The following is a 26644-nucleotide window of genomic DNA, read 5'->3' as shown; positions in this document are numbered from 1 at the left end:
TTTTGTAAATATTGCTGAATCAATTACTAGATTAGAAAAGCTAAACATTTCATTGGACCAAAGTATTGAAATTATCAATTCATATGAAAAAATTAAACACCTTGGGGAAACCAACAAAGTGTATCGAAAATTCTGCGCAATATTAAAGAAAAATGAGGAATATCAAAAAATAATTCAAATAAATAATATTGTTAAGATGGGGAATTGTGAAGATAATTTAATTTTACAGCTAGAACCCTCAATTATACAATATTTTAACTTTGCTCCTTTAAGTTCATGTGAAGTAGAAAGAAGTTTTTCAACATATAAACAATTATTATCAAATAGACGGCACAGTTTTTTTCTAGAAAATTTAGAGAAACATTTAATAATGATGACGGTGATAAATGATGATGAATTAACTATATTAACTATGTTAATAAATTTACTATAAATGAATATAATGATGTAGATAATTTCAACAAATATTTTGTGACTTTACCATAAAATAAATTAAATACCTTCAATACAAGTTAGTATTACTGCGTTTTTTATTTATTTGCATTAAATGTATAAAAGCATAAAAAGCATATTTTAGTGCATATTTTAACTGTTTTTTGTGCATATTTTAGGGTTTTTTAAGTGCATATTTCCCGAGCTCTACTTATGACACTGCAAAGAAATACTTAGTCTTATAACGATTTATTTAATACAAAAGTTATTATACGGCTAAAAAAGTTTGCCTAATTTTATTTGAAAATATGACTTATCCTTGCCTAACCTAAAAATGTCATAGATATCACAAATGACACAAAAGTAATTGCTGCATGTGCATACTACACCAATATCCACAGTCACATACACGGACCGAATACAACAGAGAGGATTGATTATTTGCGAAGGCGATTCTCATCCAACGGCGCTACTTCCCACGGTATTTTCTCACAAGTCGGATTCGAGGTTCCCTCAGGAACGACCTCGATTGTCCAGATCCACGGTTCATTCATTACGATTCGTTCTCATCTAGTACAGGGTGAGTCACCGGCGGTTGTGCACGATGACAAATATCAGGGTCGGGTCGATTAATGGAATTAACACGGAAGCTATTCTTTTATTAAGTAAACCGAAAATCGTCAGAGATTAATGCACACCACGAAGAACTGATTTATACATACCATCCAAGGAAAAATTGAATTATGTTTCTTAGAACTTCATTTTTAAGACATCATATTTTGAAATTTCTGGTGGTCACTTAAATCATTCCCTATTATTGTTTTTTAATTACTTTGATATTTTGATTCCTTTCAAAGTCATGAATTATTAAATAAAGCTAAGGCAGAAAACTAGGACACAAATTAAATCAAATGGTTTCGGTAAGTGAAATTAGTATATTATTACTAGAGCAACGAATGTCGACTGTTATAATAAATAGGTGAATGTTTGGCGCGATTTTTTGCGAGCATAAAAATAATAGCTATTTAACCTCTTAATAAAAGTACTTACATATTATAATAAATTTTGACATCCTGGTTTACAAAAAAAAACAATAATATTTTATATGTACATCTCTAATAATTTCATATACTTACATTAATTTTTTTTATATTGTAGTATAAAAATAGTGTGACATAAAAATAAGTCGGTAGAACAAAAATTAAGAAACCAAATAGATCTAGGTTTCACTCCCAGATTTATAACCGCTTTACCATTTGAACAAACCTTGTTTTCAGAGCGGTTGCCAAACCTTTATATGCATTTTGAAAACAATTTGATTATTAGCGCATCTATCGACGGGGTTAAAAACCTTTTTTATTTACAACTGTAAGCAGATCCATGTAAGCAGATTTATCGTGTTGGCTTGTAGCTCTTTTCGTAGTGACCATCATAATTTACAAAACAAAACAAAAACCAAGTTAAAAAGACATAAAAAAGAGATATAAAAAAGACATACATAGAAGTAAAAGCAAAATTTGGCAATAGGAGGAAGGAGAAAACAAACAGATCGTCTGTTCCATTGGACTAAAGAAAGCTTTCGACAAAGTATTAAAGACAGTCAGAAATGTTTGGAGAAAAGATGAGTAGAAAGTAATATTGATGGAATTTATTAAAGTTTTATACAGACAGAACAGCAACAACGTAAGAACATAGAAACCAACACTCTTGAGAGTTCGAGGTAAAAAACAAAGATTCAAAAATTAAAACACAGATGATTAAAACAAGGATGAGTACTTAGTCCATAGTCCAAAATGTAACAAAAAAATGTAAGAAGAAATACAAAAACATTCTAGTGGTAAAATAGAAGAACTACTCACTGACGATATGGACCTAGTTCTGAATCGGAAGAAAAGTTACAAGTCGTAAATATATACATAAACAAACTAAGAGAACTAAACTAAAAACAGCATCGTAAAATTGACACAGAAGCCAAATAATTAGAACAACTATGTAGGTACAATTAAAAGAAAATGGAAAGGTAGACGAAGAAATAAATTAGAAAATTGGAAAAAAGCAGGAAAACTATTAATTTATATTAAGTCAAAGTGCGCTCAATTGTTCTACCTTCTTCTAGCATTCTTTGGAATGAAAGCGGTACCTAAGAAAGTAAAAACCCAAGTATATCAGAAATTAGTAAGACCTTCAATAATCCGTCGTGGGTAATTACAAAATAAAAATTACCGAAATGAGATTTTTTACAGAGGTTTTAAGGATTGAAGGGATCGTAGAAGAGATGGGATACGAAAAACGATGGGAATAAGAAATATATAAGTGAAACCGATAAAAACGAGTAGGAAAAGGGACACGAAAGTAGGAAAACTCACTCAAAATGAATAAATACTAGCAACAAAAGTATACTAAGCCAGGACACAAGGAAAAACAAGATTGGTTGGTTAGTTAAACATTAAGCTGGGATGATCAAGTTGTAACAAGGGGTAGAAAAAGGAGTACTAGAATAGAACGAGGTCACGGGCCCTTGTCATACAATCAGTTACAGCCCAACAACCACAAGTGAGCCAATCAATAACAAGAGCTAGCTCAACAATAGCAATAAGCACAAGAGCCACTCGTTGAAGGTGCTGCGCTATAACATCAGCCGGCGCTCACTTAAGCGGGAAGACTGAGGCAGCTATGTTCAGTAATGAAAATATTTTGCGAATGAATGAAAATATTTTGCGCTTCTATTGGTGACAAACCTCTGTCAAAAAACGATCGGCTGCCAACAATATCTTTATGTTGAGTTTTGCAGGGAGTAGCCAAAAATTCAATTATCTGAACAACGAGTAGCAGATTAATACCGCGTAATTCTAAGAAATATTCTTATCCCGAAGACTAGACGCGATACCATCAGAAGCGAAGTCAAACGGAAGGTACACAACCAAAAGGTACATGTAGATGAAGACCTCCATGAAATGCATGAACAGATTCCTGAGGTTGCCATACAAGAAACTTAACCTCATAATACATAGCAGGACAACAATGAGTTGCACAATAGCCTGGTAAGCGAAATGGCACGTCCTTTACATGAGTTCAACGGTACAAACCCACGAAGCAGACCACCTTTACCAAGAATAAACACTTAAAAAACTAGGTGCGTTGTTACAAATTATGAAGTCCTATCCAATTATGTCGTAGAAGACCATACATTAGAATATTTGCATATGCTGATTTCTTGTTCAGCAACAGCAGTTGCTAATGTTATGCGCATTCAAATCGAAATACCACGAGGTACTAATACTGGAAGGATTGATAACAGAATTGCACCTTGTGAAAACGTTTGCTAAAGAAGATTGAACTGTTGCGTAGGGATATTGGACAAATTACGCAATACATTCTAGGAGTGATAAGGAAGGTAATCAAAAGAGCAGAAGAAATAATGTTAAACACTTCAACACCACAACATGATCCAGAAAATAACACAGCTGAACAATGCCTGGATACATTAAAACAAAAAATCTCTGTTTTTAAGGCCGCTAAGGAGATACAAAGTTGGTAACAACCGGAAACGCGAGAATACACTTTTTGAGTATTCAGAGAAGGCGTTCCACAGTAAACTCAATTCCACTATATAAAATTAAAATAAATCGTATCCAAGCCAAGAAAAAATTTGCGAGTTTTGGAGAAATCAATTTTCAATGCCAGCTATTCTTAACACCAATGCTGGATGGATGGAAGACAAGACAACCATGTTGGTTATAGCAAATGAGGAACGGAAAACAGTCTTTGGAAGTCACATCTTTGAACGTGTTGACACCTTCACATTAGTGACTACTACCAACAAAAAAAGCGAAGAAATTAAAAGACGAAATAACCTTACAAATAGGGTATACTATAGACTCAAAAAACAATTCCACTCAAGAAATATCCCAAGAAAAACTAAAACTATTATATACAAACCACTGCTGAGGCCGGTTCTCATATATGGGGCGGAAACATGAACTCTAATGCAGAAGGATGAAAGGCTTCTGAGAATATTCGAGCGCAAGATACTCTGCAAAATATTTGGAGCTATAAACGATCAAGAGCAGTGGCGCCAAAGATATAGTTTTGAATTATACCAGCTCTTTAATGAACCATATGTCGTAACGTTCATTAACACACCGCGACTTAGATGGGCTGGACACATAAATAGGAATTCCTGACGATATTATTGCTAAAAAGCTAACGACAGGAACACCTATGGGAAGAAGAAGCAGAGGCCGATCGCGAATTAGGTGGCTATATGGAGTTGAGACCGACTTAGGGATACTAGAGATCAGAAAATTGCAGCACGGTGTCAGAAACCGAAGAGAATGGCGACGAATCTTAGAGCAGGCCAGGATCTACAGAGGATTGTTGAGCCAAAGATGATGATGAATATTCCATACGAATCCTTCGGCACGGAAGAAATTTCTAACATTACCAAAGAACTTTATAACTGGAAATCTCCTGGACCAGACGGAGTTCAAAACTTCTGACTAAAAAAGTTTTGGAGTATTCATGAGTATTTATCAATATTAAATAATCATGTGATTTATAATCCGAAAGAAATACCATCATTACAATACCAAATTCGGTCACACCCTGTATTGCCCAGCGTATCTAACAACACTGTGCTCTGAACAATATAGAGCCTCAGCAGAAAGGATGCGCTAAGGATTCTAAACTTACTAGGCAAATAGCACTAATAGATGTGGCGATACCTAACAATAATAATTTGCTTGTTAACTACAACGAAAAGATCGCTAGGTACAAATATCTAGAAATACAAATAAGGAGACAATGGAGAATGGAACGATACCATACGATATCTATTATTCTCTTTACTACTGGAGTCATTCCGAAGAGCCTCTTAGAAAACATAAAACAGCTGAGTCTTAATGAACATCTCTACAAAACCGCGCAGAAAGCGATATTACTCTTAACACCCAGATGCAAGAAAATTTTTGGAGATACTCGTGTTCGATAACATAAAAGGGTTTCATGAGAGTTCAATCATTTTGATACCTAGGTATCTGGGATGAGTGAATTTAGAGCGAGTGTGAGCCGTACGGCTGAATCCAGAACACAACTAAAATGTTGATCGCTTCTGAAACAACTAAAATAATGTGAGATACCTGTGCTTTACAGTATAAATCTTAATGAAACGATATACAAAAGCTCATCTGTATTAATAAGAAATATCTACGAATAAACTTCATATTTCATAGAACTAATGTATAAACTGGAACAAAATATAAGAATTTTAAAGATTTAAAATAAAACGAATGAAGCTTAATAAAAACAGTAAAATCTGAAGTACATTACAATAAGTTTACAGCTACTAATAAACGAAGTATATCAGAAATAATTCTTTACGTACAAAAAATATCGAAACTATGGGTGGTACTTACTTCTGGTTTGGACTAGCAGGCTAATTGCTAGTTGAAGGGAAGCCATTTTGTATCGTCTAAAAAAAAAGAAATATATGTATTAGTTATCGCAAATGTTTACAATAAGAAGTACATTTACACGAATGGGAGGGGCATCGGTCAATTTCAGGGCCGCCTAGAGGATCCACGATGCCCGAAGCCACGAATGAAAAATTTGGGGCCCCCAATAGGTCAGTATCTCTTATTTAATCGTTTTTTATGCCAAAGATGTTAATTTATTTTTTTATTACACTAATAATGTTGAGGAAATTAACAACAACACGAATTTTGTGGACGTGAGACCACAGATCAAATTTTGCAGCATATGATCAGAGTGTCATTAATTTTTATTGCTAATTCTTGTCTGCGTTTGGCTTTAAAATAATCTTATGCTGGGGCACGTGAAGAAATTTGAGGTTCCGCATAGGTGATTGGGTAATGATCTGAATAAAACAGGAGCGATTTGTATTCTTAAATTTATTCTATAAATATTTGTTTAATATTTCGTCATTTCGCTCGTAAAAAAGTGTGACAGCAGAAGTTTGTTGTTGATAAAGAAGTGCTAAATGTAGTTCTATCATCTATTTATAGTCATACTTATGAAAGAATCAATAAATTATAGGGTAATAGTAGGAAACAATTTGAATGCACATGCGGATCGATTCAAAACAGGATATGAAGTAGTGACTGAGCGTCATTTGACGATGATTGACATATTTTCAAATTATCAAATTGAAAACTGAACAAAGAAAACTGGACAAGAAGATACTTTATGACAAGAAAACAAGATGCACCATATATTTTCGTAGAATCACTGGAACAAGAAATGAACGATGAACTAAATAGTTAAAGATAATCGCAGTCATTCTACGATAAAGGAGAAGGCATTAACCAGAATATGTCCAGAAGAATGGACTAACGTACAAAATTTACATTACATTCTGTGGATAACAGAAATTGATGACTTCGGAAAAATTAGATGTGATAGAAGAACGACAAATTACTATGGCAAGCAATATTAGACCTAGTAGAAAAATTGGAGGAAAAAGTACGAACAAAGATAAAAAAGCTAAAAAAAGTGGATAATAGTATGAACATCTGCAGACAAACTGCAGATTCTGATAAAAAATTTGCCAACTTTAATTTTAATAAGAAAATTCAAGAATTAACAAATACTAAAAAGTGAACACATTATGGAATATTTATCGGTTCTGATAGTAAATTTATTACAATTAAAGCCAATTTTAAACGATGGAACAGAAATATTTCGTGATAATCGCAAAATCGTATCATAAATAGAAGAACTCAAAATGGTCATTGAATAAATGAAACGAACAGAAAGTCGGTAGATCCAGGTGAAATACTAGCAGAGGCATTGACGATAAAATTTTACAAATACTCTTTCATTAAAAAAAAACTTTATAATAAGAAAGAGGAATAATTCCAGAGGATGATTAACGCCCAATTTAACACAATACCAAAGAAACACAAAAATGAGAGGAAGATATAGACATATAGACAGTGTCCAATTTGGTTTTCGAAAAGGACAGAACAGGAGAGGCACTGGCTTTCAACGTGCTCGACCAAAGGTGTCTGTCTGTGACTATAACTGCTTCATTGATTTCTAGGAATAGTTTGCTAAGCGATAGGAGACAGTGGATGTTGCCAGCTGAACTATAATTATCCAATACTGGAATAAAACTGCGACTGTAAAAGTAGAAAACCAACTACAGAAACTATACAGGATAACTAGAGGGTGCGGTGTTATTATCATTCTTATATTAGACGGTCTATTCTTTTGCTTAGATTTCTGTATTCATCAATGGGTCTTTTTCTATCTTTAGAGATTTCTTTTTTTTGTCCTCAATATAGATCGTGTTTCATGTCTTTGGCGCATCGTTTCCAATAATGTCTTGGTATACTTTTTAACCTCAAAATTGATGTTTTTGCTTGTATGATGAGTATGGATATGCTTTTTCTTCTCGTATGCCAAATCTATAACTTCGGTGTGAACCATGACTTCGCTATTCCTGTTGTGTTAACATTATTAAGATTAATATTCATGATTAATATACTTACTTTCTTTCGCAGCTAAATTATGTTACACTGTTCGCCCACATCTTGTTTACATGTTATTGCTGGGTTTGTGTAAAACTTTTTTTCTAATAGGTTTTATACAACCATTTTATGTTCTGATATTCTAGAGACTCGTGTTAATGTTTTCAGATAATTTGAGTAGACTTTTCGTGATTTCGTATTTTTAATAGAAATTTGCCCAGCACTAGAATATATACTTTGTGATCTGACTCTATATTTGCTCTTACTAAAGCTCTTACGTCGATAATTTGTTTTGATATAATATCTCTATTGTTCGAGGCGTTTGAAGTGCGTCACGAACAGCTTATGGAAGTCTTAAAAGCAAAACAACTAGACTCCTTCAGATCTAGACCTTCAGATCACAAAAAATCTATATTACAAACAACGTACAATAATACGCATTAATGAAAATACATTAAAATACATTGAGAAAATCAAAATTAAAAGAAGGGTGAGTAAGGTGTACTGTGTACTGTCACTACTGCAAACTCTGAAGACATTTTGAGGAGGACTCTTGAGCGAGAAACTGTTGGAATTTAAGGGCAATGGAACACCATGGAACATAAAATATGCGGATGATACTGTTATTTTGGCAGAAAATCTGTGCAGAAGATTTGCACATGAAAAAGATAGTTTTAGTAGATTATTATATAGTGAAAAAGATAAAAAAATAATGATGAAACCTTATACAAGTAGAGAATTACAATTCTTGGCACCATAATTACTCACAGGAATAATATTCTATGCGCACTCTAATTTAAGAAGAAATTAGAGTGTACATAGATAAAATACATTGTACCAAACTCAGGAAGATACCAAGAAATATGAAGCTGAGTTTAAGGTTGACACGGTATATTTTCTCGACACTACTATATGGAATGGAGGTGTGGACCCTTAGCGCGACAACAATTAAAAAACTGGAAACATTTAAATTGTGGGTATACAGAAGAATCCTCCTGAAAATATCATGGATTGATCATGCAACAAACAATGAACTCACGAGAAGACTGAAAAAGATATTACGTGCTTCAATTTAGTTATACAAGGAAAAATCCATGGAAGGAGACGAATCTTATAGTTGCTCAACTTGTAGAAATTACTAAATCTTCGTGAAAAATTAAAGTATGTGAAGGAAATACTACAATAGATTTATATTGATGTGATAGATTGGTAAAATGCAATAGCTAGAGTTGGGTAGTTTTTATTTGCCCACCATTTATTTGTTAAAATTTCAACAGAGAGACAAGATATTTTTTGTAACAAGCTGGTTTGATTATTAAACTGGAATTTAAGAATAAATTTTTCTGTCAAAAATAGACGTCTTAAATGTACAGGTGGCTAGTTACATTCTGCCAAAAGGGCTGGCGTAGTAGATTTGATGGCTCCTACGACTAACCCTAAGGCTTTGTACCTATTGTATTCGATCCAATTTCTTCAAACGAGACTTTGTCGCTAATCCATAAAAAAGCTTCAATAGTCCAAAATTGATCTACTCTGTAAAATAATAAGTTTATTTTCCGTTTTACTCCCTAATCGTATAGATTAACGGCCTTAAGGATATTGAGGCTTTTTTCACACTTATTAATGCAATTATTAATATACTCGTTCCAGGTTAATTTGCTTAGGTATGTAAAACTGTTATATACACGGATTTCCAACTGGGAGAATTTTAAAGTACTAGCTTTTGGTAAACTGTGTCTCGAAAAAAATACTACACATGACTTGTTAGGTGAGATATTAAGCCCATGACATCAAAATACTTTTTATAATAAAGCATATTTACTTTAAGGGAATGCATTACTGAAAAGTTTTTTCTCAAAATAAAAACGTAATAGTAAAATGTTACACTACATTCCCATAGTCTGTAAGTTTAATGATACAATTTAAATAGCAAGGGATTAAGAACTGAGCCCTGAGGGTTAGCTATCCTTGGACCGATCAGTAAATTATTTAAACGAATATGAACTCTGTTTGTAAATACATTGACTAGGACATAATAACATTTACCCGGCACTCCTAATTTAACAGTTGATCAAACAGAACTCCTAAGCTGATCAAACAGAAGATCTAGAATAACATTAACATATATGCACCAGAAATATTCACAAATAAAGCAGCTATATATTGGTTTTTAGAATAAGTTATCTGGATATCGGTTGCTAAGTGTGAAATACAATCCCTGGTTCCTTTCCCTCTACGAGACCCAAGCTGGCCGTCTGAGGCCGTCTGTTACTTTCCATCCACCATTCCAATCGATTTTTCATGATTCGTTCAAATGTTTTCAATATACATGACATAAGAAATATTTATCTTACAACATTAGGATCATTAGCTTTTGGAATAGGTATTACAAGACACTGCTTCAAAGAATCACAGGTATCTCCTTTAATTAAAATATTTTTAAAAACATCGCAGATAAATTGAAGTGCTGCAAGTATATCATAAGATATATAGATCAATCCCGGGGGAGGATCTCTTAGAACATTTGATATTAGCAATTAGTGCATTGATACTAATGGAAGATAGCAAAAAATGTGATTTAAATTCATCTTCAGTGAGATATGTATGTGAATGACTGGAGCTTAAACTGATTAAATATGTTTTCCATACAAAGTTTAGGTCTGATTCGATGTCTTCAGCATTTCTCGTGCAGTAAAAAGCCCACGCTCCCAGCTTACATAATCTCCTTTGTCCTTTCCGGTGCAAATGAGTTAGTAGATTTCGATTACTTTTTGGAGACTGCATTTTTCAACGCTCGTAAACAGAACAAATAAGCACTATAGAAAGAAATGCAGCGAAAACAAACTTTTCCATTCGTGAAAAAGAAGTACCACTTTATGCACTTGTTACATAAATTACTATTAATTGATAGTTCTTTACTCTACTCTACGGTTAACCTGGATTTTAGATAAATTGAATCGGCCACGGTTGCAGTCAGTCCAACTTATCGAGGCTCTACTGTATATTTACTTTTCAGAATCTTTATCCATCAGTTGTTAAGCTTCGTTAAAAAAAGAAATACGCCGGTACGTACACCAAATCAAAATTGTTTCGCATTTATAAATATGTAATTAAATCCGCTAGACCGTATCACTGACGATTTCATTTAATTTAATGATGAGCAAGTTCGAAACCGAAGAGGCTTATTATTAGATATGCTTTCTCTCAAGGTATTGTTTACTTAAGATATAATCCTCGAAAATTAGACTTTAAAAACCGTCTGGAGTTAAAGAGCTAATGTTCATTGTTGGGATTTAAAGACCATACTAGTTCAGGCTTTTATATAACGTGTGAAATTAATTAAATACCGTACAATAAGCAGTTTACAAAACAAACATTAATCATACGAGAATATATTACAATAATTTTTTAAAAAGTCGAACGAATTAAAGAGTATTATGCAGTAAACTTAGTGAAACTTGATTATAAAAGTGGAGATATCAGAGATACTGTAAACTAAACACTGTAAACTTAATTCAATGTGGCTCACTCGGAACTTGAATATTGAAGGAAAATGGCAGAAATAAAAATTAACTTTTCAGCGGGCTCCCGCGGACTCATCGAGTATTTATGTATTTTAATCCTAGCGTTATGTAAAATAAGAATCAATATGAAATATACCACACCATCACAGAGAACGGCATCAACACAACAAAAATCAGAGTCAAAAGACTAAATAGATCAACGTCAGAGAATTTTGCAGATAATACATATTAGAAAACAATAGCTTCGAGGAAAGCTGGACAAAACTCTAAAATAACATAATTAACGCAGCAACAAGCACTTGGAAAGAAGAAAGTAATCAACAATAACATATCAAAAAAGAAAATCCCAAAAAAGGAAGCGTTAGTAGAATAGAACTATCATATAAGTCGAATGATTACAAATCGAAAAAGCGGAAAGAGACGGTTCCCCAATAGGAAGAGACACGGTTTCCCAATAGGAAGACCACGAAAACGATAAAACGACCACTTACTGGAGACACATTGAAAAACAAACAAAGTCATGTCTATACAAAAAGAAAAAAAAGGAATTCTTTTGTTTAAACTGTTAAGAAAAAACGAGTAACCAGAAATATAACACCTGATGGATGTGCGCAAGCCGTTGTAGTACACGAAGAAGATTAGAGTTATCGCCAAATAGGTGAAAGATACGGTCTATAGGTAAGTATCGCGAATGATTGAGACCATTAACGAATTATATCAACCAGACAGTTGCAATCTCAGTTTCAGAATAGAAGTGGCATCATAATTTTGGACAGAACATTACGCTAGATAACTGGTTTATGAGTTTAGTTGAAAGTTCTACGAATTATAGGCTAAGGTTCTGGAAGCACTCAAACTCAGCTCTAAGTTGGTTCTTGAGTGCAAGACAGCACTGACTGATCAATGAATAGGGTCAACTTGATATGGGTACCGGTACAGTTAGGTGTGGAAGGCTTCTCTAGTTTTTGCTACTCCTCTCTATCGTGCCATGCACAGAAGAAAATGGAGGAAAACAGTGGAAAAACTCCAAGCCATGGTCACTAGGAACTGTTGAAATATCCTTACAGTTCCGAAACGTAGTATAACGCTATGTTGAACTATTCTTCTGCCAATTCGTAGTTTTGTTTATCTTTCTGCTATCTTTTGACAGGAGATTTTCTACATGTTCCGTTTTTATCACTATTAGATATTTATTCTAATTCTATAGTGTGTATTTTTCTACCTGCTTAACCATACTCTTTAAAATATCTTATAATACTTATATAGTTAAAATCTTCTTCATCTTCCACATTCACTATTTGGCCATCAGCAAAGACGTTAAAAATATCGTTTGTCTTCTTAGTTATTCCATATTTCGGCATTTCCTCGTCCATTTTTCTCGGGAAATGTAGGTAAATTTTAGATAAGGTGCTATTTTGATGGTTTTCAAGAACTATTATTGACCTTGCTCTTATCAATCCGCCTTGATTGTCTGCCAACTCACAAGTTGTGTAGATCGTTTGTCTTAATACCACAATAAATTCTATGAAATAAGCTGATCCCGTACGTCAAAGAAACAAAAAACATTCCAATGCAACAATAAAAGAAAAAAAATTTTCTGAAAGTACAGTTTAGCAATTAATAGGCCAATAGAATTAAAAGAAGTGGAAGAAATAGAAGACATTGTTGCATTTCATACCTATTAACTCATTATTTCCAAATTTCTCCATCTGAAATTCCCATCATCAGTCGGTTTCGACTAATAAGGACATTTTATCCGAAGATCTTATCTGGAACACATTAAACATTAAAATTTTAAAATATCTGATATGTATTTGTACAGAGTGCAGAGGGTGATTTAGTGTTCACACAGGAAACAAGCAAGCAAGAAAAATTTCAATAAATAACGCGTTTGAAGAGAACTTGCCGAAATATTCTAGGAACACCTACGCAGTGCCGTCTTAGTCAAGTTCTCAAGGGAGAAGATTTAATTTTTTGTTTCTTTTGAAATGCATCTGAAGATCATTACTGATACAAGAATAAAATGGTAAGAACATTAATATTATTTAAAACGGAAGATAAATATTTGGGATAATAGATACATCATAAACTGCCAAAATGAATTCAAATCCATCGAATCATGTCCATTTATAACAGGTTGCTTTGGACAATATATACTCATTGAGACGATTGTGCACGCAACTGTAACATTGTTTTAGTACAACAAAAATACAGAACATATAATATATGAACACAGAATATAATCAGGAATTGTAGTGCAGTATCTTTTAGATAACAATATTATGGCTTGGACTACTATTTACGGTCAAATCTTACTAGAAACGCCAGATATAATTACCGAATAAAATACTCGTCACCGAAGAGATCAACGAATCCTAAGAAAAAGTAAAATCCAAAAATATCCAGATCCTGATAAAATTCTACTCGAACTTCTAAATTATGGTGCAAATACGCACACTCGACTAAGAACTCCCATACAAAAATATGCAAAACAATAAGTTAAGCCAACTGGCTGCAGCCAAATCGGCTTAGCACTGTTGTGAGATTGACCACAAAAATAACAACTAACAAAATTATCATTGAAATTAAACTATGAAATTTTAATGGATGATTTTTTTTTAATGAGAATCCACTTTACATTAAAAAAAATATTCAACCAACTAAAGACAAGTCAGTCCTTTGTTTCATAATTATTTAAATACATCAGGTAAGAACTCAAGGGAGGATTATCATTTTAAACCAAAACCAGACCTGACATATACTATCATATAACCCTAAAGTGGCATATGCGTCATCAGCGTAGGGCCGGCCATATCATATCTGCAGAACAAACAGAAAAAATCCAGATAGTTCAAAACCAGGGGCCTAAGAGCAGCAGCAAAAGCACCCAACTTTGTTACGGACAGATTCTCGTACAGATAAACCAAACTGAGAAGAGAACTAAAAACAATGGATGATACATGAGATGACACACCACCCAAACCGAATTTTGAAGAACCTTATTTATAGGTTACGATACAAATGATAGAAGCACACATGAAGATGATGACAACAAAATATGAAAGAAATCCCTGTTCCCCATAAACAGACAGACAGGATATTTATACGGCCCCGACGGTAAAACAATACGTATGAGAGTGTGGAGTAAGAAACGTCTGAGGAGCATTAGAGTTAGTAGGATTCGTCTTTGGCTAGCATAATAACTAACTTTCGCATCCAGAAGTCATTGATGTCGGTGTTCGTTGCAGACATGAGTGCCTTTTGTGGTCGGATTATCAGAACGGTTAGAGTACGTGCTACCATAGTTACTGTTTAAGATATTCGGGCCAAATTTCTAAAAAGGCCTTAAAATATATTAGGGACAAAACGTAAGTAGTGAAGCAATAAACAATATTAGACAAGCAGTTGTCACCAAATTAATTCTAGGTAATCTACAAGGATTGCAAACACCTATTAACAAAGAGATGCGCAGGTGAGGGAAGAATACACACTCGCATTTGAATATAAAAAGGCAAAGTATATACAAGCGAGTACAAAATTCAAAACAAAATGCTACGTGCAAATAACCAGATCGTACAACTTCTTCTTCTTCTTCTTGGGTAGACATGACTTTGTCAGTTTATTGTTCTGAAGCTGTTTTTTAAAGCATTTATGTCTATTTGTCAATGTGCTTCCAGTAAGTTGTCGTTGCATCCTATTCCTCTCGCTGTCTTTACTACTCTATTTGTTGTCATTCGGCTTATATGCTCTCTGTCCCATAGTGTCTTACCATCGATTTTTCTAAGGGTTTTCATCTCTGCTGTTTCTAGCCTTGTTGTTCTCTTGTCTCAGATCGTGTTTTTGCTACGTATGTCATTATTGGTCTGATGACTGTTTTGTAAACTCTGTCTTTTATTTCTTTCTCGATATTTTTATTTCTCCATATTGTTTCATTCAGGCAACCTGCGGATCTGTTTCCTCCATTCATGATCTTCTACTTGTTTCGAGTTTGCCGTAGCTAGATAGAGTGAAGCCTTATTTAAACTCCATTACTTAAGACCCGTTTACACGGGTAGAGTAATGATGCAAGTACTTGGTAGAGTAGAGTAACTCTACCCGTAAAAACGCTCAGCGCAGTAGAGTAGCAAGTAGAGTGCATAGTACGTGGTAGAGTAGAGTGACTAGCAACATGTGGCAAAGTAACTCTACTCTACTACCACCACCACCGAAAAAATATTCACTCGCCTGCGCACTCTACTCATGGAACGCGGTCAATTCTGGTAGAGCAGAGTAGGTAGGAGAGTGCATAGGGACGCTGTCATTCCGTCTGGAGTTGTGTTTTGTGTAAATAGTGAAAATGAAGTTCACCGAAGATGCAACTTCATTTCACTTTCCCTTTTACTAGAGATGTATGGCGAATACCAGTGTTTATGGAATATAGGTAGTGTACACTACAGAAATAAAAGTATGAGGCGAGCTGCGGAGGATGAAATCGTCGAAAGAATGGCAAAAGGGGGCTTTGGAGTAAACGAGCTCAAGCAAAAAATTAAGAATATAAGGTGCACTTTTAATCAAGAGTGTTTAAAAATACAAAAATCAAAAAAATGGGGTTCAGGTTCAGCCGATGCATACGTTCCGAACGTGAAATGGTTCACTCCTATGGAAGCAATCATGAAAGGTGCAAAAAGAAAAAAGAAAACTGAAGGCTCACGGGCAAGTTACAGGTTTTTATTACTTGTTAATAAAAAATACAATAAGAAATAAAAAATGTATTCTTATCAAGATAAAAGAGCTGAGGCCCCGTGTGTATTCCTTCTTTTAAGCCACTCTCTCATCCACTCTTTTCTTTGTTACAAAGCGACCTCAGTTACAAATGCATTTGCAACAGTAGCTAAACAATTTTGAATCAATTTTCTTTTTCTTGAATTCATTTTGTACTAAACAAACACCTACTCCACAGTATACTAGCATAAGTACTATACTTGTAACTCTCCTCGTGTGAACGGTATCTAGCCATTTTTGGTAGATTAGCGAGTAGAGTCGACTCTACTCGCTACTCTACTCTCCTCACAACTCTACTCGTGTAAACAAGTCTTTAATCTTGTTCTGAAACTGAAAATTACTTAGATTTGCTGTTATTATAACCGCATTTTGTCTTTTGTGGGAAAATTAACATGTTAAATTTTCTGTTGAATCGTAAAACGAATACCAAAATTCATCTATCCAGTTATTAATAAAAACTGAGATCATTCGTGAGAAATAAAGAAATAAAATGGAGAATCAAACGAAATAAAGATGCATTTACTAAGATGAGGAACATTTGTAATGTAAGTATACAGGAGACTTCACAAAAATGCGTCAATCAATATACAGCTGGAGAACAACCTTATAAACCAATAGACTGCAATTTCTTATGTCTCCATATTTTTCCGTTTGGAGTAGTAATTGTTACTATAGTTTTGAAAATATGTGGAATATACACATTTTACCTTTGTGGTTAGAGACGGACCTGCAGTTACTTACCGGTTCTGAGAACGGGGCAATTTCTCAGTGCTTAAGGGCCTCTCTGCGGCCACCCAAGGAAACGAATACATCTCCATAGGAGCATTAATTTATAACCATTGCACTGTACGCTTTCTAATTAAAATTGTTTATATTGATACAAACTGTAATAATATCGATAAGCGCTTCTAGTTGTAATCGAAAAGTAAGTAGAAAAACACCAAAATTATCAAATGACGACAAAGAACATTAACCCATTTACTGAAGAAATATGTTCGAATCAACGTAATAATTAGAAGAACAGAAATAAAGTCTTAAAAAACTCAAAATGCGATGGGAAATGCACTATTCAAAAATAAATTGATTTGCTAGCAATATTGTAACCGATAAAAATGGTGATTATTTTACGGGAGAAACGTCTTAAAAATTCTTTTAGTAGAAGCAGAAGACAAGAATTACTTTTATTTGGATTTGATTCCCTTTAAACAAAACGCTTCATAATTACATGACAGGCACTTCAGAAGATATCAAAATTTTAGTTTTAGATATTATATCCAACTATCAAGATTCTGAGACTAGTACAGAGCAAACTAGTGCGAACTATCACAAATTAATTTATTAGTATATTATTACACTTCTTCTTAATCACCTTTATTAAAACAGCAAACAATTTTACAATAATTAATAACAAATGATTCGCAAAACTAATCAAAATCTCAATTACTATTATTTGAACTGTCAGCTTACTGTTTATACACATTTTCTGTCGTTGCAAACCTTAGGTAACATTTCGGGATGATTTTTCGATAACGTCTAGAACATTCTAGATATTTAATACTTCTTTTTCGTCAAGGGATATTTCTGTATCTTAAGGAACTGTCGTGGCACTGCTCCTTTGGTTATAGTTATTCGCCTCGAATAACCAGTCTACCGATCTAATTAAAATTACAATACTTTGGGCATGTTATGATACAGACACAGAAAACATGGAAACTTATTATCCAAGGAATGGTAGAAGGCCGCAGATCGCCAGGAATATCTCCAACAAGATGGATCGATCAAATTACAAGCATATACAAAAGACCTATGCATGAGTTAAAAGAAATGACCAAAGACAGAGATCTTTGGAGACGGACAATACACGACATCACGATAACCATTACACTCCCTCCGAGGGGTCAGGATTGAAGAGAGAAGCGGTCTATCGAGGACCGACTAAAGCCAACAGCGTGGATCAGTTCCATGGTATGGAGCTAATCCCTCGATATGAACTACCTTTGGTTTACTTCTAGCCGAAAACCGAATGGGGTAGATTAGATCGTTTATTTTCTGCAAAACGGTGTACGGGTCTTCCCAGTTTCGTTCAAGTTTCGGACAAAGTCCTTTTATAGTTTGGAGTTGTATAACCATACTAGGTCACCTCGTTCGAAAGTTGTTCCGGTAGCACGCGTGTGGGTCTTGTCCTTGGCTTTATCACTTTGAAGCTTCAAACTTTTAAGAGCAAATTATTCGACTTTTTCCAATTTTCGACTTACGTCAGGGATTAACGTTCTATGTCGCAGGGAAATTAATCTTCCAAAAATAAAATCTTAAGGAATCTTTTCATTTTTTTCAGTGATTATTATCGATGGAGAACAACTGATCGTTTCATGTTCGAAACGAAATGAATTACAAGTACCTATCAAATCTTTTTGATTATCAGCGAGGTCTTAAACAAACAATTCTATTATTTCTTTTTGACCATTCCGTCTGATTAAGGATGTAGAGATTCCATGTCTTAAAACGACGTGTGTTATGAATGCTTCTGCTAGTACTTGATAACGGAAGGGCGCGATTTCAGGGTATTTTAAAAAATAATTCATTGCAAGCCAAGTACTTGTTTCCTCTCTCTGCCATCGGTAGTAGACCGAAAGTATTCACTGCAAGTCATTAAAGAGGCTTTCCGGAAAGATATTGTGCCATTTTACCACGACTTCGTGTTCTAGGATCTTTTTTACCTTTACATAAATCGTATTTTTTACACCAATCGCCTACATCTCGACGACAATTGATTCAGTAAAATCGAGCTTTTCCCACTTTTAATACAATAGACCAATACAATACACTATATTGGATTATTTCCTGCCAAGAGGGTTTTATCCTACTTCATAAGTCATTATCTTTCTTTTGATTTTTTTTAAAGTTTTCCAGGGAAATCTGTTCATTATCTTCTTTCTGTTTAACTGTGGTCATCCGGAGACTTACTTCTTCAGTTATATTCTTTTTTGCTTCAAGCTGACACTGGCTTTGAACCTGTAATTCATGCAAAGCATTTTATAATTATTGTAATTGTTCATTTAACATATTCTTCTCTTTCACCAATTTCTCGCAATTGAGCAGCTTTAGGTTCAAGAATCTCTTTTTCCTTTCTGCTTTCTGAGGTCAGTTGTGGGAAATCGATTTCTTAAGATCTAGATTGGCTCTGATAATTGACTTCATATTGTGTAGATTTGTTTGACACTGTACTACTTTGGGTTGGACCACCAAGTGTGGTGCTCACCACACCAACAACTGCTGGTTGCTCACCACACCATTATCTCCATTGAAGCCTGCATACATCCCATGTGAAACCTACATTTATCTTCATGTAAATACTACAGTCACCCTCTTCTTCAGAAGTGACAGAATGTATTAAGTATAATTGTGATAAGGATTGTTTTAATTTTGTTTACCATTTTTTTTTAATTTGTAAAGCTAAGCCGAGATTTGCTCACTAAATTATAGTTTTCTTTATATCTAATAAATATGATTTTAGTTAGTATAATCTATTTGACCCTTCCAAATTTCACATTGTACAATTTCTACAAGTGTTATTTCATACATGCTCACTTGAGTTGTCGTTTTATTGTTACAAACTATTACTAAAGAACAGAAAACATTGCCATTTATATATTTTTGTATGGTAAAGTAATTTCAATGTCTTCCTAACTGAGATGTGAAATTGTTGCTTAAACCCTTAAGGCTTGCTTATTTGCATTTTATGTAGTATGTATTATATTTGAATTGTGTTAGGTTTTCTTATTAGTTTTATAAATTATTGTTCAAATCTGAGACAAAATTATATTTGCAATTTTTCTGCTGTGAACGGTCCTGTGTGAAGACCATTACAATTTCTCCCATTCAACTTTGCTATCTTACATTTCCAAATCAAGTGTAGTAGTATAAAAATTTCTAATTATATTAAAGACTCCAACAGACTTACTATTAATCCACACCAACAATTTTATATTTCATTACATTGTATATATACTTTTTAAAACCGTTCTCATACATCTTGTTAAAAGACTCTTGAAATTATTTTAATTAATACTTCCTACAGAACAATTACATTGTATTTAAAACAATTAGTTTATACACTTTATATATTTTTACAAAAAAAACCAACGAAGTGCAACTTGACAGCAAGGTTGCATGTTATATATTACCGTTAATAAGTGGCAGCAATAGATGTAAAGATAGATATACAGATGTATATATAGATATAATATTAGTAAAGTTTTGGTATATATTTTTTATATATATCCTTCCTAAAAAAGGAAGCAAGTCCTCAACACCTAAGGATTGGAACTTGGAATGTACGAAGTATGTACGAGAGCGGCAAAACTCATAACATTGTAAAAGAGATGAAAAGATTAAAAATTGATATATTGGGAATTAGTGAAACACACTGGCAAAACTCTGGACAATGCGATATACTTGGATATAAAGTTTACTATGCTGGAAACAACACAACACATCACAGAAACGGCACCGCAATAATAGTTGCCCCACATATTAATTCGGCAGTAAAATCTTTCACTCCCCATTCAGATAGAATAATGCTTTTACAAATTCGAGCAACACCGGTGGATATTAACATATTACAGGTATCCGCGCCAACGGCAGATAAAGATGAGGCAACCAGCGAAGAATTCTACGAACAACTGGGAAGCCTGATGAAAATGACAAAAAAACATGAAGTAACAATAGTGATGGGAGATTTCAATGCAAAGGTTGGCAGAGGCAAGGTGAATGAGATCGTGGGAAACTTCGGCCTAGGGGAGAGAAACGATAGAGGTGATAAGACTTATATGCTTCTGCCAGGAATATAACCTGCTGTTAAGTAATACACTCTTTAAGCTCCCCAAACGTCGACTTTACACATGAAAATCCCCCGCTGACTCACCTGACAACATCATAAGGAATCAGATAGATTATATAGCAGTACCAAAAAGATATAAAAACATGATAAAATCATCAAAAATGTACCCTGGTGCCGATGTTCCTAAAGACCACAATCTGTTGGTATGCAGAATGGTCATGAGAGTAAAACGGCTCGAGAAAAGATCTAATTTAAACACAATTGATATTAAGAAACTCACTAACCCAGAAACCGAAATAAAAGTACGAGAACAACTAGGAAAGAAAATAAACGACATTAACGAGAACACGTCGGACATAATAGAGAGATGGGATAAATCGAGGGAAGCAATCCAAACAACATGCGCGACTCTATTAAAGCGTGACAGACAAAAGAAGAAAGAATGGCTGTCTGATGAGATAATGGATATGATGGATGAAAGAGGTAAATTCGAGAATAAAAATGCAGAAAAATACCAGCAGATCCACAAAATCATAAGAACGAAAATTTGAGCCAAAGAAAAATGGTTTTACAACGAATGCAGGGAAATAGAACAATACGAACGGAAATACGACAGTTACAATATGCACAAAAAATAAAATCAATGACAAACAAGAGGAAATTCAATAAGTCACCCAACAGCATAAAACAAAGCGATGATAATCTTATCTCGGAGCCATCAACGATCTTAGAAACATGGAAATCATACATAGAAAAATTATTTGAATCTGACAGGACTGATGGAGAACCTATATAGGACCTATATGGAGAAGGAGAAACAGGTCCTTCAATCCTTAAATCGGAGATAGAAGATACCATTGCATCGAATTGTGGACGTTCGAATTGTGGCAAACCTATACTGGGTCAAACAGCAATAGCAAAAATTGGCAACGAACTCACTGGAAGGGTGCAGATCAAAAGAGGAGTTTTGGGTTAAAATAAATGAGGTAAAGATGGTTGAATAATTTTGTACATTGTATTCAGAATTAAAGTAAACAGGTTTCATAAAAACTATTGTGTAAATGCCCCTGCAGGGGAAGGGACCTATTTATTGCGAGAGCAAAAAAGCGATGCGAGGATGACGTGGACAAAAAATCTCTTTAGCAGTCGATCGTGGAAAAGAATGGCTACAGACCGTAACGAATGGAGAGGTTTGCTGAGGGCCATGCTCGAATTGGGTTTGTAGGTCCATGGGATGGGAATAATATTCGTAATAATTTCTGAAGATGTGAGTCTTCGGGTATGATTTTTTTCTTCAGGTGCCATCTCCTCTAAAAACTGTTGACAATCTGACGGAAATACGCCCTCTTGAATGTTACCACTATAAAATAGTTCAATGGAGCCACATCTAAACCATACAGGAGATACATCTTCTCCCACGGCTTCACTTTCCCTGTACTTTTCCCTGTATTATCACTTAATACCGATTATAACGTTCAACTCATGATTCCCAAGTATTGTATATATAATGTCCGGTTTATAGAGTCCTGTCCTCAAGTCTAGTTGTTTTCGGTCTCCCTCGTTTTTTTTTACTCAGTTGGCTGTCAATCCAATACTACGGTAGGCTGTCATTCTGTCTGTCATTCTCTGTACATGTCCATACCAAACAAGCTATTCCTTCTATGTATATATTTCTTTTATGAAGGTGGTTGTTCTGTCCATGATTGAGGTTCTTTTTCCAGAAAAAGTAGTTTTTGTTCCGTGCTCTTAGTGAATTGCCAGGTTTAGAGAGCAGAATGTTCGAGATAGATCTTTATTTTTGATCTAAGATCGTTATAGAATCGTTGTAGTGCTTTCAAAAGTGTAAAATTAATAGATGACCTTTCCAGTACTTGCCCCAGTCTACATAGGGATATAAACATCAGGTTCCATGTCCACAAATAACAGATGGGTTGGTCTATCCCTAGCCGTTCTTTTTTCATTTACTTAGATTAAAGTGTAGATGTACGACTAGGATTTTCATAACTTTTCCATATAATCTACTAAGAGGGCTGGTAACTCAGATGCAGTGGTAGTTCTTGCAGTCTGTCTTATCCCCTTTTGTATGGATCAGTGTAATCCTTGCTTCTTTACAGGTTTCATGTATATTACTTCCGTTTAAGTATATATTAAAACGTTCTGTCAGCGTATTAATAAACAATGGTGTTGTCTGATGACTTCTGACATAGTCCACCAACTTGTTCTTAACATTCTTCTGTAGGCCCATAATTAGAATGCTTTCAAGACTAATGACATCAATAACTGTGAAAAAGTATTGAAAATAAGTTATTTAGTAGGCAAGTGGCTAGTTTTCCCTTCCGACTAAGCTATATTAGAGCATCCAAATAATGAGAAAAGAATATCTGAGTGAGATATTCCGTCACAATAACGTGTATTACAAGGAGAGGAAAATACAAAGAGCAATATATGGAGGTGTGAAATTAGATGGTCAATAGAGAATAAGGAATAATATAGAACTTAAAGAAAACTATATAATGAACCAAATCTAACGACGGTAATCAAAGCAGAATAATATATATTGAAAGAATGGGAAAGGAAAGAATGTAGAAAATGGTACTATCACGAAAGCCATTAAAAAAAGAAAAAGGGAGACCAAGAAAGAGATGGAAGGACCGCGTATATGAAGACTTACAAAAAAGTAATATTCATAATTAGAAAGAAACAGCATTGGACAGAAATCAATGGAAGGAAGTGGTAACGGAATGGTATGGAAACATTATAAGAAATTTTAAATTTATTTTATACAAATAAATGTAAATCGTAATTGTAATAGAAAAATACACTTTTCAGTCCTAGGCCGTCAAAGTCTGTTGAGCTTTATAAATAAATAAATAACGTGTATTACGAGGTTATTAAAAATTACAAGTAAAAAACGCCAGATTTGAAGGTAAGATTACCAAAATTAAACTTTCCAAGCTAATGAAAAACCGATAAAAGAATTTAATCTCCTGAACTAAAATAAGCAATCTGAGTGGGCAATTTTTAAATAGATAATAGAAAATATTTAACTAAATACATAATGGGAAATCCATTACCAAATATTGTGACACGAAGAATAGCAAAGAAAATTACTATTGTAGAAAGAGATAAATGGAAATTACTGGAATGTGTAAAGAGAGAAGAGGTATAAATACACCAAGAAAGTGGCACAGCAAAGATTACCTTTTTCAGATATACTGTGAGGTTCCAAAAGAGATAGTTGGACGAAAAGACGCATATGTAGGACCAAATTAATACCCCAGGAGAATCTCGAAGTAAGAAACATGGAAAATAGTCTTGTAAGTCTAATAAAAGTATGGCTATGTCGTGATAATGTTTCCTATGTTCCTCAACTTGTCCATATCTTTATTATTCTTGCCTATTGTGGTATGAAATACTGGCTGAGCATTCTTTATCACAGGAAGATGTACAACGAGAACTTAAAAACTATGGTTAAAGGATATGTATGTGATAAGTCAAAAACATCTTTTTCGTTTATTCAACCTGATAAAAAAGTGATAGTATGAAATGCGCCTTAATTTTTCTTACGTTTCTGGGATTTTTTTTTTTTCAAATTTTACTTTATTTGGTGACTGCTTACACTTTATTTCTTCGTTGCATTATTTACCATGGCTCTCAGAAACAAAAATACACCCAGAGGAATCATACTGTTTGGAAAATCATATATAGGACCAATAATGAGAAATGAAAGTAAATATGTATAAAGTATTTGACATGCAATCTGCAAAACAAACTCCAGGGTAGGAGATTTCGAAGGAGACGAACGGTCTGACTAAATGACTTAAGTGTCAGGTTAGCAGTGTAAGCAGGTTTGCAATATCCATTATAGGAGTATTTTAGCATCCAGCGAGCGATTGGATGTTCAAATTTTACTTTATTTGGTGACTGCTTACACTTTATTTCTTCGTTGCATTATTTACCATGGCTCTCAGAAACAAAAATACACCCAGAGGAATCATACTGTTTGGAAAATCATATATAGGACCAATAATGAGAAATGAAAGTAAATATGTATAAAGTATTTGACATGCAATCTGCAAAACAAACTCCAGGGTAGGAGATTTCGAAGGAGACGAACGGTCTGACTAAATGACTTAAGTGTCAGGTTAGCAGTGTAAGCAGGTTTGCAATATCCATTATAGGAGTATTTTAGCATCCAGCGAGCGATTGGATGTTCAAATTTTACTTAATTTGGTGACTGCTTACACTTTATTTCTTCGTTGCATTATTCACCATGGCCCTAAGAAACAAAAATACACCCAGAGGAATCATACTGTTGGAAAATCATATATAGGACCAATAATGAGAAATGAAAGTAAATATAAAGTATTCGACATGCAATCTGCAAAACAAACTCCAGGGTAGGAGATTTCGAAGAAGACGGACGGTCTGACTAAATGACTTAAGGCTCTGGTTTGCAATATCCATTACAGGAGTCTTTTAGCATCCAGCGAGCGATTGGATAAAGAGCAATAAGTGTATCTTCTCATAGTTATATCTACTGAGAATGAGAGTTACTTTTACATACCATTTTCCATATATAAAAATCCTAAAACTTTGATGATAGTTCACCGATATAGATTGATAAGCCAAAACACCTATAATTTTAATGTAGTCCATATTGTAAATTTAGATTCTGGTCATGGTCTTTCCATAGCACGTGTCTCACATGCTTATTACGCATAATAGTTTTTATTTTCATTCATTAATACCGTGGCCTTCACCTGAACAGAAAGGCATTTCTTTACTATTTTTTTAATCGGCCGAAGAATGTGCGGTGTTGCACAGTTTAGCTGTATTTGTTAGCTGTCGGCCAGGTAGAGTAAATGCATTGGCGCCCTATTACCTTTTATACAGGATGATTAATGAAGCATGAATATTATTTTGTCTGTAATATTTTAAAATAAAAAAATAGAACAGAAAAAACGGAATGGCATAGGAGAATATCCGTAGCGTCAAGAGAAGAAAAAGATATTCAGTACATTTTTAAGCTGGCAAGGGTCACAAGAGCCTGAGTCAAGGATGCTATCTCTATTTATGATTTTTCTAAAGTCGGCTCTGAAATTTGAGTGCAAGAAGTCAATGGTGAAAAAGCAGCTGCCGCGTTCTCCATATCATACGAATAGCAGATAATATATTATCAAGAAAACCTTGGAAGTGGATTCTCACAAGACAAACAAAAAAAGTAAAAGCACAGAAATCATAATATTATTGAAGCTGAAAAGTAGAGATGTAGAAGACAGTATATTTCACAGCAAAAAAGACTGACGTTCGAATTGCAATAAACACACGAGAGCGCTGTAAAAAGTCGCTATGTATAGATATATAGTGCGCATGTAAAATCCGTCCAAAACAAATTATTTTCTGAATTATAAAACTTGGTATATTTTTGAAATGATGGTATTTTTATAGCCATTTTCTAGGTGAAAATCGAAACGTCAACATATCTTTGCATCAGCAGCATCCAGTTCATCTTTAATACCTCGCTTTGATTCATGAAGGTCTCCTTGTGCAACTGATAATGAAGATACTCCAGTTGCTAAAAGGTAACTTCATAA

At 34.1% G+C, this 26644-nt stretch overlaps 1 long non-coding RNA gene across 2 annotated transcripts in view; it reads right to left on the bottom strand.

The window, feature by feature from the left end:
• Positions 1-26644, bottom strand: part of LOC140446260 (uncharacterized) — a 161303-nt gene that overhangs the window by 69319 nt on the left and 65340 nt on the right. For both annotated transcript variants that reach the window (XR_011951480.1, XR_011951481.1), the window contains exon 3: positions 5847-5902. This is a non-coding gene — a long non-coding RNA (uncharacterized lncRNA). The remainder of the gene's footprint in view (positions 1-5846; positions 5903-26644) is intronic.

The sequence above is a fragment of the Diabrotica undecimpunctata genome, chromosome 7 (assembly GCF_040954645.1).
Source record: "Diabrotica undecimpunctata isolate CICGRU chromosome 7, icDiaUnde3, whole genome shotgun sequence".
Lineage (NCBI taxonomy): Eukaryota > Metazoa > Arthropoda > Insecta > Coleoptera > Chrysomelidae > Diabrotica > Diabrotica undecimpunctata.
Note: the sequence above shows the minus strand (reverse complement) of the source record. Positions and strands in the feature narration are given on the sequence as shown.